The sequence below is a fragment of the Pygocentrus nattereri genome, chromosome 12 (assembly GCF_015220715.1).
Source record: "Pygocentrus nattereri isolate fPygNat1 chromosome 12, fPygNat1.pri, whole genome shotgun sequence".
Taxonomy (NCBI): Eukaryota; Metazoa; Chordata; class Actinopteri; order Characiformes; family Serrasalmidae; genus Pygocentrus; species Pygocentrus nattereri.
The window spans coordinates 3,574,162-3,584,343 of record NC_051222.1 but is presented as its reverse complement, the minus strand read 5'-3'; positions in this window follow the sequence as shown (position 1 = coordinate 3,584,343).

Sequence of the window (10,182 nt, the reverse complement as noted above, 5' to 3'; positions counted from 1 at the left end):
GTCGCGTCTGATTTATTTACAGCTGCACAGACGAAACCGACTGAGCTGAAAGTGAAACTACACACCTTTCAGGGTAAATACAGGCTAGCAGGTTAGCATGGAGCTAACACGTAACTTCAAACCTAGCAGGTTAGCATAGAGCTTACAAACCATTTCACAGCTAGCAGGTTAGCATGGAGCTAACACGTAACTTCAAACCTAGCAGGTTAGCATAGAGCTAACATGCTACTTCACAGCTAGCAGGTTAGCATAGAGCTAACACGCTATTTCACAGCTAGCAGGTTAGTGTGGAGCTAATGCACTATGACTAGTGAGTTGTTTCACAGCTAGCGGGTTAATATATACACTGCCCTCCACAATTATTGGCACCCCTCTTTAAGATGTATTAAAAGCCTTAAAATAAATGCAGTTTTTATTTCAGAAACATCATCTCTCACTGAAAAATGTAGCCTTTAATAGGCATGTGACGATACACTCAGCTCACGAGACGAGACGAGACGAGACACGATATTGGGTTCACGAGAACGAGACGAGATTTTAAGAAAACTAAAATGACAAATTATATGACTGGACAACAGACTTTTATTTGACTGAGTTGCACATGCATTTTGAAATGTTTTATTATAACTCTTAACATGCATGATGTAAGCATGAACCTTTAATAAACTTCTTCCTCTACAAATTGAAATTAAAATAAAATTTTATAAAAGTTAAAATAAATAAAATAAATATTTCTCCTTTTTTCAAGTGCAAACAATACAGAGTGCAAATAGTGCAAACAGAGCCTGACCAAGTATGTCACTGACAATTTGCTGCAACTACACAGCCATGTTCTTTTCTAAGAATATCAGCATGTCCACATTCTCTGGCAGCAGTTGGGATCTTTGCGCATTGACTGTCTCCTGCTGTTGAAAAGATGCGCTCACTTGGAACAGAGGTAGCAGGGACAGAAAGGCACGATGGTGGTGCTGTAAATGTCTCTGCATCGTGCTCGTATTAGCCGCGGTGTACGGCATTGTTTTCATACAATGTTTGCATATGGTCCGTGTCTTATCAGTCACTCTCTTGCCATTTATCATTTCCGCCGGGTACCCAAAATGCTGCCAAACAAACGATTTGAAAGTGGCGGGGGCATCTTCAATAGTAATACCTGTATTTTCCGACGTCATTCTGGCTGCTTGCTGGATCACAAATCCCGCGAGACAGATTTTTAACGTGACGAGAAATATCGCTGAGATACATCGCGCGAGATCTCGTCACACCCCTAGCCTTTAACTTTGTTTTTTTTAAGTTCACATGACTTCTCATAAAATCACCTGCTCCACAGTTGTTGCCTGCCCCAAACAGTTCCTAGAAAATATGTCTGGACTTCGCTAAGCAGTACTGGGACTTCAACTGGGACCGTGTGCTTTGGTCAGATGACACCAAGATGGAGCTTTTTGGCAACAAACACTCTAAGTGGGTTTGGCGTAACACAAAATATGAGTATGTAGAGAAGCACCTCACACCCACTGTGAAGTACGGGGGAGGATCAGTGATGCTGTGGGCCTGTTTCTCTTCCAAAGGCCTCAGGAACCTTGTTAGGGTGCATGGCGTCATGAACTCTTTGAAATACCAGGACATTTTAAATCAAAATCTGGTGGCCTCTGTCTGAAAGCTGAAGATGGGTCATCACTGGGTCTTTCAGCAAGATGATGACCCTAAACATGTGGCCAAATCTACACAAACCTGGTTCACCAGACACAAAATCAAGCTCCTCCCATGGCCATCTCAGCCCCCAGACCTTAACCCAACTGAAAACCTGTGGGGTGAGCTGAAGAGGAGAGTGCATAGGAGAGGACCCAGGACTCTGGACGATTTAGAGAGATTGTGCAAAGAGGAATGGTGGAAGATCCGTCTCTCTGTATTCTCCCATCTTCTGAAGTGTGATAGAAGATTAAGCGCTGTCTTGTTGGCAAAAGGGGGTTGTACAAAGTTTTAACATCAGGGGTGCCAATAATTGTGGCACAGATGATTTCATGTAAAATAATTATTTCTTAATGTGGGATTTTTTTCCCACTGATTAAATGCACTTGAATTAAAGTTTTTTAATTAAGGGTTTTTCTATTTTGCATTCTTGTCCTATATTATTGAAAAAAATTACTAGAAACCTAAGAATATCTTAACGGGGGGTGCCAATAATTATGGAGAGTGCTGTATGAATATGTAAAGTATGTGCCGCACAACATGCAAAATCAAAATGAAGAACATTTTCATAACATTTTCATAACCATGCTCAGGGTAAGAATCTAATTTTCTGTACAGGTTTCTGTTAACTGAAAAGTTGAATATCCATAACTGATGTTTTTCTGAGAAGTTAAGAGTGCTTGGAGTTCCCAACCTGCAGAGGAAACACAGAGAAGCTGATCCCTCTCCAGACTCTGGAGCATGTTGTAGTACTTTGAGGTAACGCAGGTCTTGACATCACACCAGAGACGTTCAATGCTAGGAACATGTACAATATTTTTAATCAGAATCGAGTCAATGCCGACACATCCGAGGAATTTACAGACAATATGATGAACAAAGAGTATTAGCATGTGGAAAGAAACCGCCCTGGTATCTGGTAGTTCTGAGGGGTAGAAGCCATCTAGGCCCAGTCTATAGACACTGTATCTACAGGGCCATGAGAAGAATTTGCCCCTTCAGTTTCTATTTTTCATATTTGTCACACGTCAGTGTTTCAGATCTTCATACTACTTTTGATATTAGACACTGGAAAACTAAGTAAACACAAAATGCTGGTTTTAAATGATTTTATTGAAGGAAGAATGCAGGAGTGGTCGGCCTACCAAAGTTTCTCCAAGAGCACATTGATGACTCCTCCAGAAGGTCACAAAAGAACCCAGCCAAACATCTAAAGAGCTGCAGGCCTCTGTTACCTCAGTTAAGGTCAATGAACATGATTCCACAATAAGAGGGACGGGGTGAAAATGACATTGTTGGGACAGTTGCAAGGCGCCAACCACTGCTGACCAAAAAGAACACAAAGCCTCGTCTCACATTTGACAAAAAACATCTAGGTGACTTTTGGGACAAGATTCTGTGGACTAATGAGTCAAAGGTGGCGCTTTATGTGAGACATGGGTCCCATTACATCTGGCGTAAAGCTAACACTGCATTCCACCACAAGAACTTCATACCAACAGTCAATGTGGTGGTAGTGTGATGGTCTGGAGCTGCTTTGCTTCTGCCAGACCTGGATAGCTTGTCATAACTGATGGAATCATGAATTCTGCTCTCTATCAGAAAATCCTGAAGGAAAATGTCCGTCTGTCAGTTTGTGACTTAAAGCTCAAGCGCATTTGTTATGCAGCAGGACAATGATCTGAAGCACACATGCAAGTCCACCTATGAATGGCTCAAAAAACTAAATTGAGGTTTTGGAGTAGCCCAGGCAAGTCCTGACCTGAATCCCATCTCAAGACCTTAAACGGTCAGTTCATCCTCGAAAGCCCTTCAATGTAGCCAAATTAAAACAATCATGCAAAGAAGAGTGGGCCGAAATTCCTCCACAATGATGTGAAAGACTCATCGCAAGTTATCGCAAACATTTGATTGCAGCTGTTACTGCCAAGGGCAGCACAACCCGTTATTAAGTTTAGAGGGCAATTACATTTTCACATGATTGATGGTTTTGAATAAATCTTTATCTTCAATAAATGGAACGATCACAAAGCTGCATTCTGTGTTTACTCACTTTGTCTTTACATTATAGTAAATTAGCTGAATGATCTGAAACATTTAAATGTTACAAATCAGCAAAAATAGAAGAAATCAGGTGAGGGGCAAATACTTTTTCACAGCACTGTATATCTGTTGTATATTCATGGGTGTCAGTGTTTTAAAACAAGACAAAGCAAGAAAAGTATTTATGATTTTACACAAAATAGACCTCAAATGTTTGGTAAAACATGAGAAACCTCTGATTATGAACGCTTTTCCCAGACATGAAGCTTCCCTGTCTGTTCCATGAACACTCAACGTGAATCTGGGATTTTCATCATTTTCCACGCCTTGGTCAGCTCTGACCCTGTAATGCACACACAGGTGACCCAGAGTGTCAGTAACTTTGTACATTTTATTAACACATTAAAATCCAGATCTTAGTACTAATAAGAGCACAAAGTGACACTACAACGCACTGTTGACTAGGAATTACGCTGTTTGTCCTTCAGCCCAGCATGGTATTCCATAACATTCCCAGTTTGAAAAACACAAATTTGAAAGGCGTTATCTGCAGGTTCTCTATATGATGTCAAACACACAATTAATATCCTTGTGTGTAGCAAAGCATCACATCTATTCAAACTGCAAAAAGCGTAAAATTTTGGGAGAATCTGTTCAACATAAATGATGAACTGACCTAATTTTGTGTAAATAGAGCACAATATAGAAATATGTCCATATACGCAGCTTTTATATAAATATATGTCTGAGACTGTATGTTCTAGTGCTGTATCTCTTTCTCCTCACTGTGTTTGTATTCTTCTTGGGTAATAGTTCAATTAATAAAATAGACAATGTAGTGTGTGTGTGTGTGTGTGTGTGTGTGTGTGTGTGTGTGTGTGTGTGTGTGTGTGTGTGTGTACTACATTGATAATTTTGTATAACAAGAGAAAACAGAAATAAAGAAGAAAAGGACTCCACACCCATTTAAAACCATTTTATATACTTATGCTCATTTATCTGTGTTTCTGTCGTTGGGAATCATCATGTCGACATGGATGTGGAACAGACACCGTGTGTCACGCACACCTTACAGCTCGTCATCCACACGATACAGAAGGAATCAAGTGTCAAGAGAGGCCTTGATCAGTGGTCAGTGGTAAAGCTCTTTCGCAGGTCTTCCATTGCAGCACAGAGGCTACTGGACGAGTGTGGCCTTATTGTTGTAAATGACTGCCCCACATGCTGGTCAAGCAGGTTCAACCTCATTTCCAGCCTCCTCAAAGTGAAAGACTCAGTCTGCCAAATTGCAAACAACATGGGATGGGACAGGTTGCTCAAAAGCTGAAGTCCTTGCATGTGTTGCAGCCTAAAAGAATATCAGGAAGGAGTTCCAGTTCATAAATACAGTACTTGTGTATATTTTTTGTTATTTTATTTACGCAAGGCATATTTAAGTTGTTAGAAGCAAAAGTACAGAATTTTTAGAATATTTAGTTGTTTCATATATTTTTATAGCATTTATATTATTTTGTTAAGTATTGTTTACAAAGGGGTCAGAGGTTGCTGGAGAGTTGATAAGGGGGAGGAGTTAAGAGCGCGAGTCAGTCAGTAGTGATGTTCCATACCAGCGATTTCCTTTCCGATCCGATACTGAGTAAAACTCAGGCTGGTATCGGCGATACCGATCCGATACCGATACCTTGTGCAACTACACTTAATGTGTCTCGTAAATCTAAAAAAAGTAGTGTATTTCAAGTCATAGCATCATAAAAGAAATACAAGATATAAGAGTTATTTATTTATTTTAAATAAAGTATATTGAGGTAGCAGCCTCATTTACAATATAACAGAACTAATTCAACAGAAAAAACAGAAACTCACACAAATTGTTTTCAAACATGCAAAAAAAATTAAATAAGTAAAATAATAAAACAATTAAAATGAATTAGTGTTTAATTATCTAGAACTCCTGAAATATTGCAGTAACATGAACATACTGAATATCTAAATAACACTTAATTTACAGGTTTTTGTTGAGGAACAATATCATATTTACTGTTTTCCCCTTTAGTCTGTTCCGTTTTTTGCTCAGAACCTCTCCTGCCTTTGAAAAGACTCTCTCTGCTGGGACAGAAGTGGCAGTAATTCCCATGTATCTCACTGCTAGTTTGCTCAAGGCTGGGAAGGTTGGTTCATGTTCTTTCCACCAAACCAGTGCATCACTATCTCGGGGAATCACTTTCTCTTCTGAGTACCGACGTATTTCAATGAGTACATCACTGGCAGCTGACCTGTGATGTTGTCCTGACAAAACCTGCATGTCAAAATCAGTCCATATGCCTCCTTTTGATACAGCTGAACCTGAGGGGGCAGGACTCTGGTTTGGCTCTGAAGTAGAAGGCCCTGAAGTGGAAGTATATGGAGAAGAGCTAACAGTAGCTGTTGAGCTTGGGGCTAGAGTGGGAGCTGCCTGTCTTGTCTGATACACTTCCTGCATTTCTGAGAGGAGACGTTTTTTCATGACTTCCACATTGTCCTTGTCTCGAAATCCGAGATGTTTAAATCTAACATCCAGAAATGTACTGGCAGCTAGACAGTAAATGCTCTCAATACCCCTGAATCTGCGCTGACATTGCTGTGCCAGTTGTGCAGCAAGTGAGCTACCTTGACACTCACAGGCTGCTACAGCCCTGTGAATGAGTGATACAAGTGGAATAACTTTGGAGACTGAAACATACTTATCAGCCGAAACTTCCCGTGTCACTTCCTCAAATGGTCTTAATGCATCAACTGTTTGCTTGATGAGGGATAGTTCTCCCTGATTTAAGCACCGTGCATTCCTCCCTAAAAGGCAGAGGGCAGTGGTCACAGCTTCATTTTGTTCCCATATCCTCTCCAGCATGTAAGAAGCTGAATTCCAGCGGGAATCTACTGACTGGATTAGCTTGTGCTCTGCCACTTTCAACTGTTGTTGAATACCCCTGAGCTTTTGTGTGGCCTGTGTGCTGTGGTGAAAAAAGGACACGATCGCACTGCATTTCTCCAGCACTTTCACCACTTCTGGGACAGTTTTTATACTGTCCTTTACAACTAAATTTAGTGTATGTGCAAAACATGGATGATGCCTCCATCCAGCCTTGTGCACTGCAGCTACCATATTTGCACCATTGTCTGTCACAACTGCAACAACCTTGTCAGTTATGCCCCATTCATCTGTGATTCGTTTAAGGGTTAAACAGATATTATCTGCTGTATGCTGCCCTTGGAAAGTGTGGGTTTCCAGAACAAATTCCCTCATTTGCCAGTTTTCAATTAGATGACATGTTACAGTTAAATATGCCTCTGTGGAAACTGAAGTCCACATATCAGTGGTAATTACAACACTAGAAGCATTTTGCAAAGACGCCCTTACTTTGCCTTTGCATTCATCGAACATATTAACAAGATGAGTCTGTCAGTTTTTTCTTCCTGGGAGATTATATTTAGGGTCAAGAGCTCTCACAAATGCTTGGAAACCTTGGTCTTCAACTATGGACAGAGGCTGGAGATCCTTCACAATCATCTGTCCCAGGCATCTTGTGAGTGTTGCTGCTCTTGGGGAATCATCTTCAAACAATATAAAATCACAGGGCAAAACAAATTAAATACTTGCTATTTATAATACTGGGTAACTGAAATTGAAATTGGCAGTAAAATATTTAGTTAAATAAATAAATGCCACAATAATTGCAGAAGGTTGACAATACCTACATTTTTATATGTTCATTTAACAGCAAATTAGCCTGACTGTACATAATAATAGATACATTTTATGAAATGTTCACTGAAAGTTCACCATGGCTGTTTTATCACAATTACTATAACTTAGTGACGCCTAGTATATGTAATCTACTTTAAATAATTTATAGTTATCAATTATAAATACTTATCAATTTGTTAGCAAACCTTACCTGAATAAATCGCCCAGTCATGCACATATTTTTTACTCTAAGCTAAACTGATGCAGCTTTTTGTTGAATCGTGTATTTATGTCGTTATTTACTTCATAACCATATTTATGGTATTGATTTGAACAGCTCTTAACAGTAACAGCGCTTAGTGCTGCTTAAGGCTTCACATTGTCTCCCTCTGTACCTGGACAGTGTCCGCCTGCGGCACCGCAGCCGAAGGCCTCCGCTAGAGAGGTCTGTCTTGCCCTAGCATTAGCAGCATCTGACACAGTGCTCTCCTCTTCTGGCCGCCTAAGCGTGAAAGCCTCATATTTGGCCGTGTGGTTTACCCTAAGGTGTCTAACAAGGTTTGTTGTGTTGCCACAACTCCTTATAGTTTTTTTACACAAATCACAAACAGCATCTTGGCTGTTTGTGGAGCTGAAATAGCTCCACACATGACTTCTCTCGCGTTCCGCCATAGCGGTACGTACAGCGCCGTAGACTGAGCGAGCGTCTGGGTGAGCGTGCCGCAGTACTTACGCATTATGCACTGACCCAGGCGGAAGAAAAAGTAGTTCCCACCAACCGCATATCATTTAGACAAGATCTCAATATTTTAGTTACTTCCACAGTTTTCCTGTTAGTGCTTTGCATTACCTCAAATGACTGAAGTATCAAAAGTATCGATATTTTGATTTGAAAATCGATTTTAGAACATAAAGACCTGGTATCGATGGAATCGATATTTCAGTATCGATCCGCGCACCACTAGTTTAAACCGAGCGACCGTTACGAGCTGCTCACAGTAACTCGCTCACAGCATCAACAGCAGCGGGTTTATCGGCTTTATTCTCCGGTAAAACCTCCTCCAAACGGCCGCTACAGGCTTTATGGAGCCGCTCGGGACCCGGAGACCTTTTTCAGCTCCACACACACAAAAACGAGGATTTTTCAGCAGCGCCGGATCAAGTGGAGCTCCAGCCGGGATTACCGGACTACAGGGGGCAGAATTCGCTTTAAAAGGTGGGCAGTGATGAAATGAAACCCCCCTGACAGGAATTAGACCCTCTCTCTGCTTCTCTGGGGGTCCTGTCTCTAACGCTCGGGAAGGTTAGCGGAAGGAGCTAATCTAGCTAAGCTCTGTCTGTTGGAGCCTCGTTGCTGCGGCAGATTAGCGCCACTCAGACCCCCGTGAAGCCCCCCCATGTGGTCAGAGACGGAATAAAGCTGCTAATATTCGTTTGTGCTACTTTAATGATCAATTAATAGACTAAAAATGTTTTTAATAAGTGACGTCACTCAGCCCCCCATCAACGTCAACAGATTACATCCACAACCCCACCAGAGGGGCTAATGTGAGCCCACCCTGGTCGCTGTTAAAACCCGCTGTGTTCCTGGTGCTTCCAGTAAATTTCCGCTGATATTTGATGAGCGTTTTAACAAGTCACACATTAACATGAGCGCACAAGATACACTGAAAGACCAACATGAATGTTTTTCTTCCTTAAACTAAGCGTGACATCACAAAACCTCACTAACAGGAATTCAGCCTTTCTCAGGTCTTCACCATCACCCACTGCTGATCCTGTGGTGATGATGTCATCACTAGTGACTAAACCTGTTTATCAGCAACTGAAGAATTAAAAGCTCAAATGTTTCTTTTAACGGCTCAAACAGCTCAAACCAATATTAGCGTTTTATTCTATGTCTGACCACATGGGGGGGCTTCACGGAGGGTCCACTCAGAGCAGCGCGCTGTAAACCCTGACTGTTTGTCGTTGCTCAGGTTATTATTGGTGAACGAGTGAGGAGCAGTGGAGGAGAAAGAGCAGGGAAACTGAGGACGGCCTCGGTATCAAAGAGCTGATCTGTCTGAGTTTAGAGGAACATCAGCTCAGAGGGAAAAAGCTCTCCCACCATAAAAGTCCAGGCCGAGAGCCGAAGCACCACAGGAGGCTCGGAGCTTTGAAAGGTACAGAGGTTTTATAATCCACTGTGTTTGGAGCTGAAATAGTCCAGAATAAAGAGCAGCTGCAGTGGGTTTGATGATGTCTAGACTAAACAGTTACAGCAGAAAAGTAAAAAGAGCTTCTGAGGCTTTCAGACGTTTATATTCCCGACATAATAAGAGCCAAATGAACTAATAGAAGCTCTAATTACTCCCAGTCTACTGACACTGTGTTCTGGTTTGGGACGCAGCCAAAATATTTGTAACCTTTTATGGTTCTGGGTCTCACTGCAACTCATTAAATAAGACTGAATAACGGCTGATTTTCTCAAGATCTTCACTTAGAAATGATGACTAATAACTAAACAGGGCTCTAGATAAAAAGTAGCTTACGGAGCCGCTTCACAGAAAAAAATCAGACCAGCTCTGTGATTTAAAGGGGAACTCCACCCATTTTTCATAGTTTCCGCATAATTAAATGGTTACCATGCCAACAACATCACAGAGCGGTTTGGTATGAAACGCCTGGCTCTAGAGAGACTTACAGAGTCAGAACTGTTCACAGTGATGATGATAGGAACCAGACGAAAG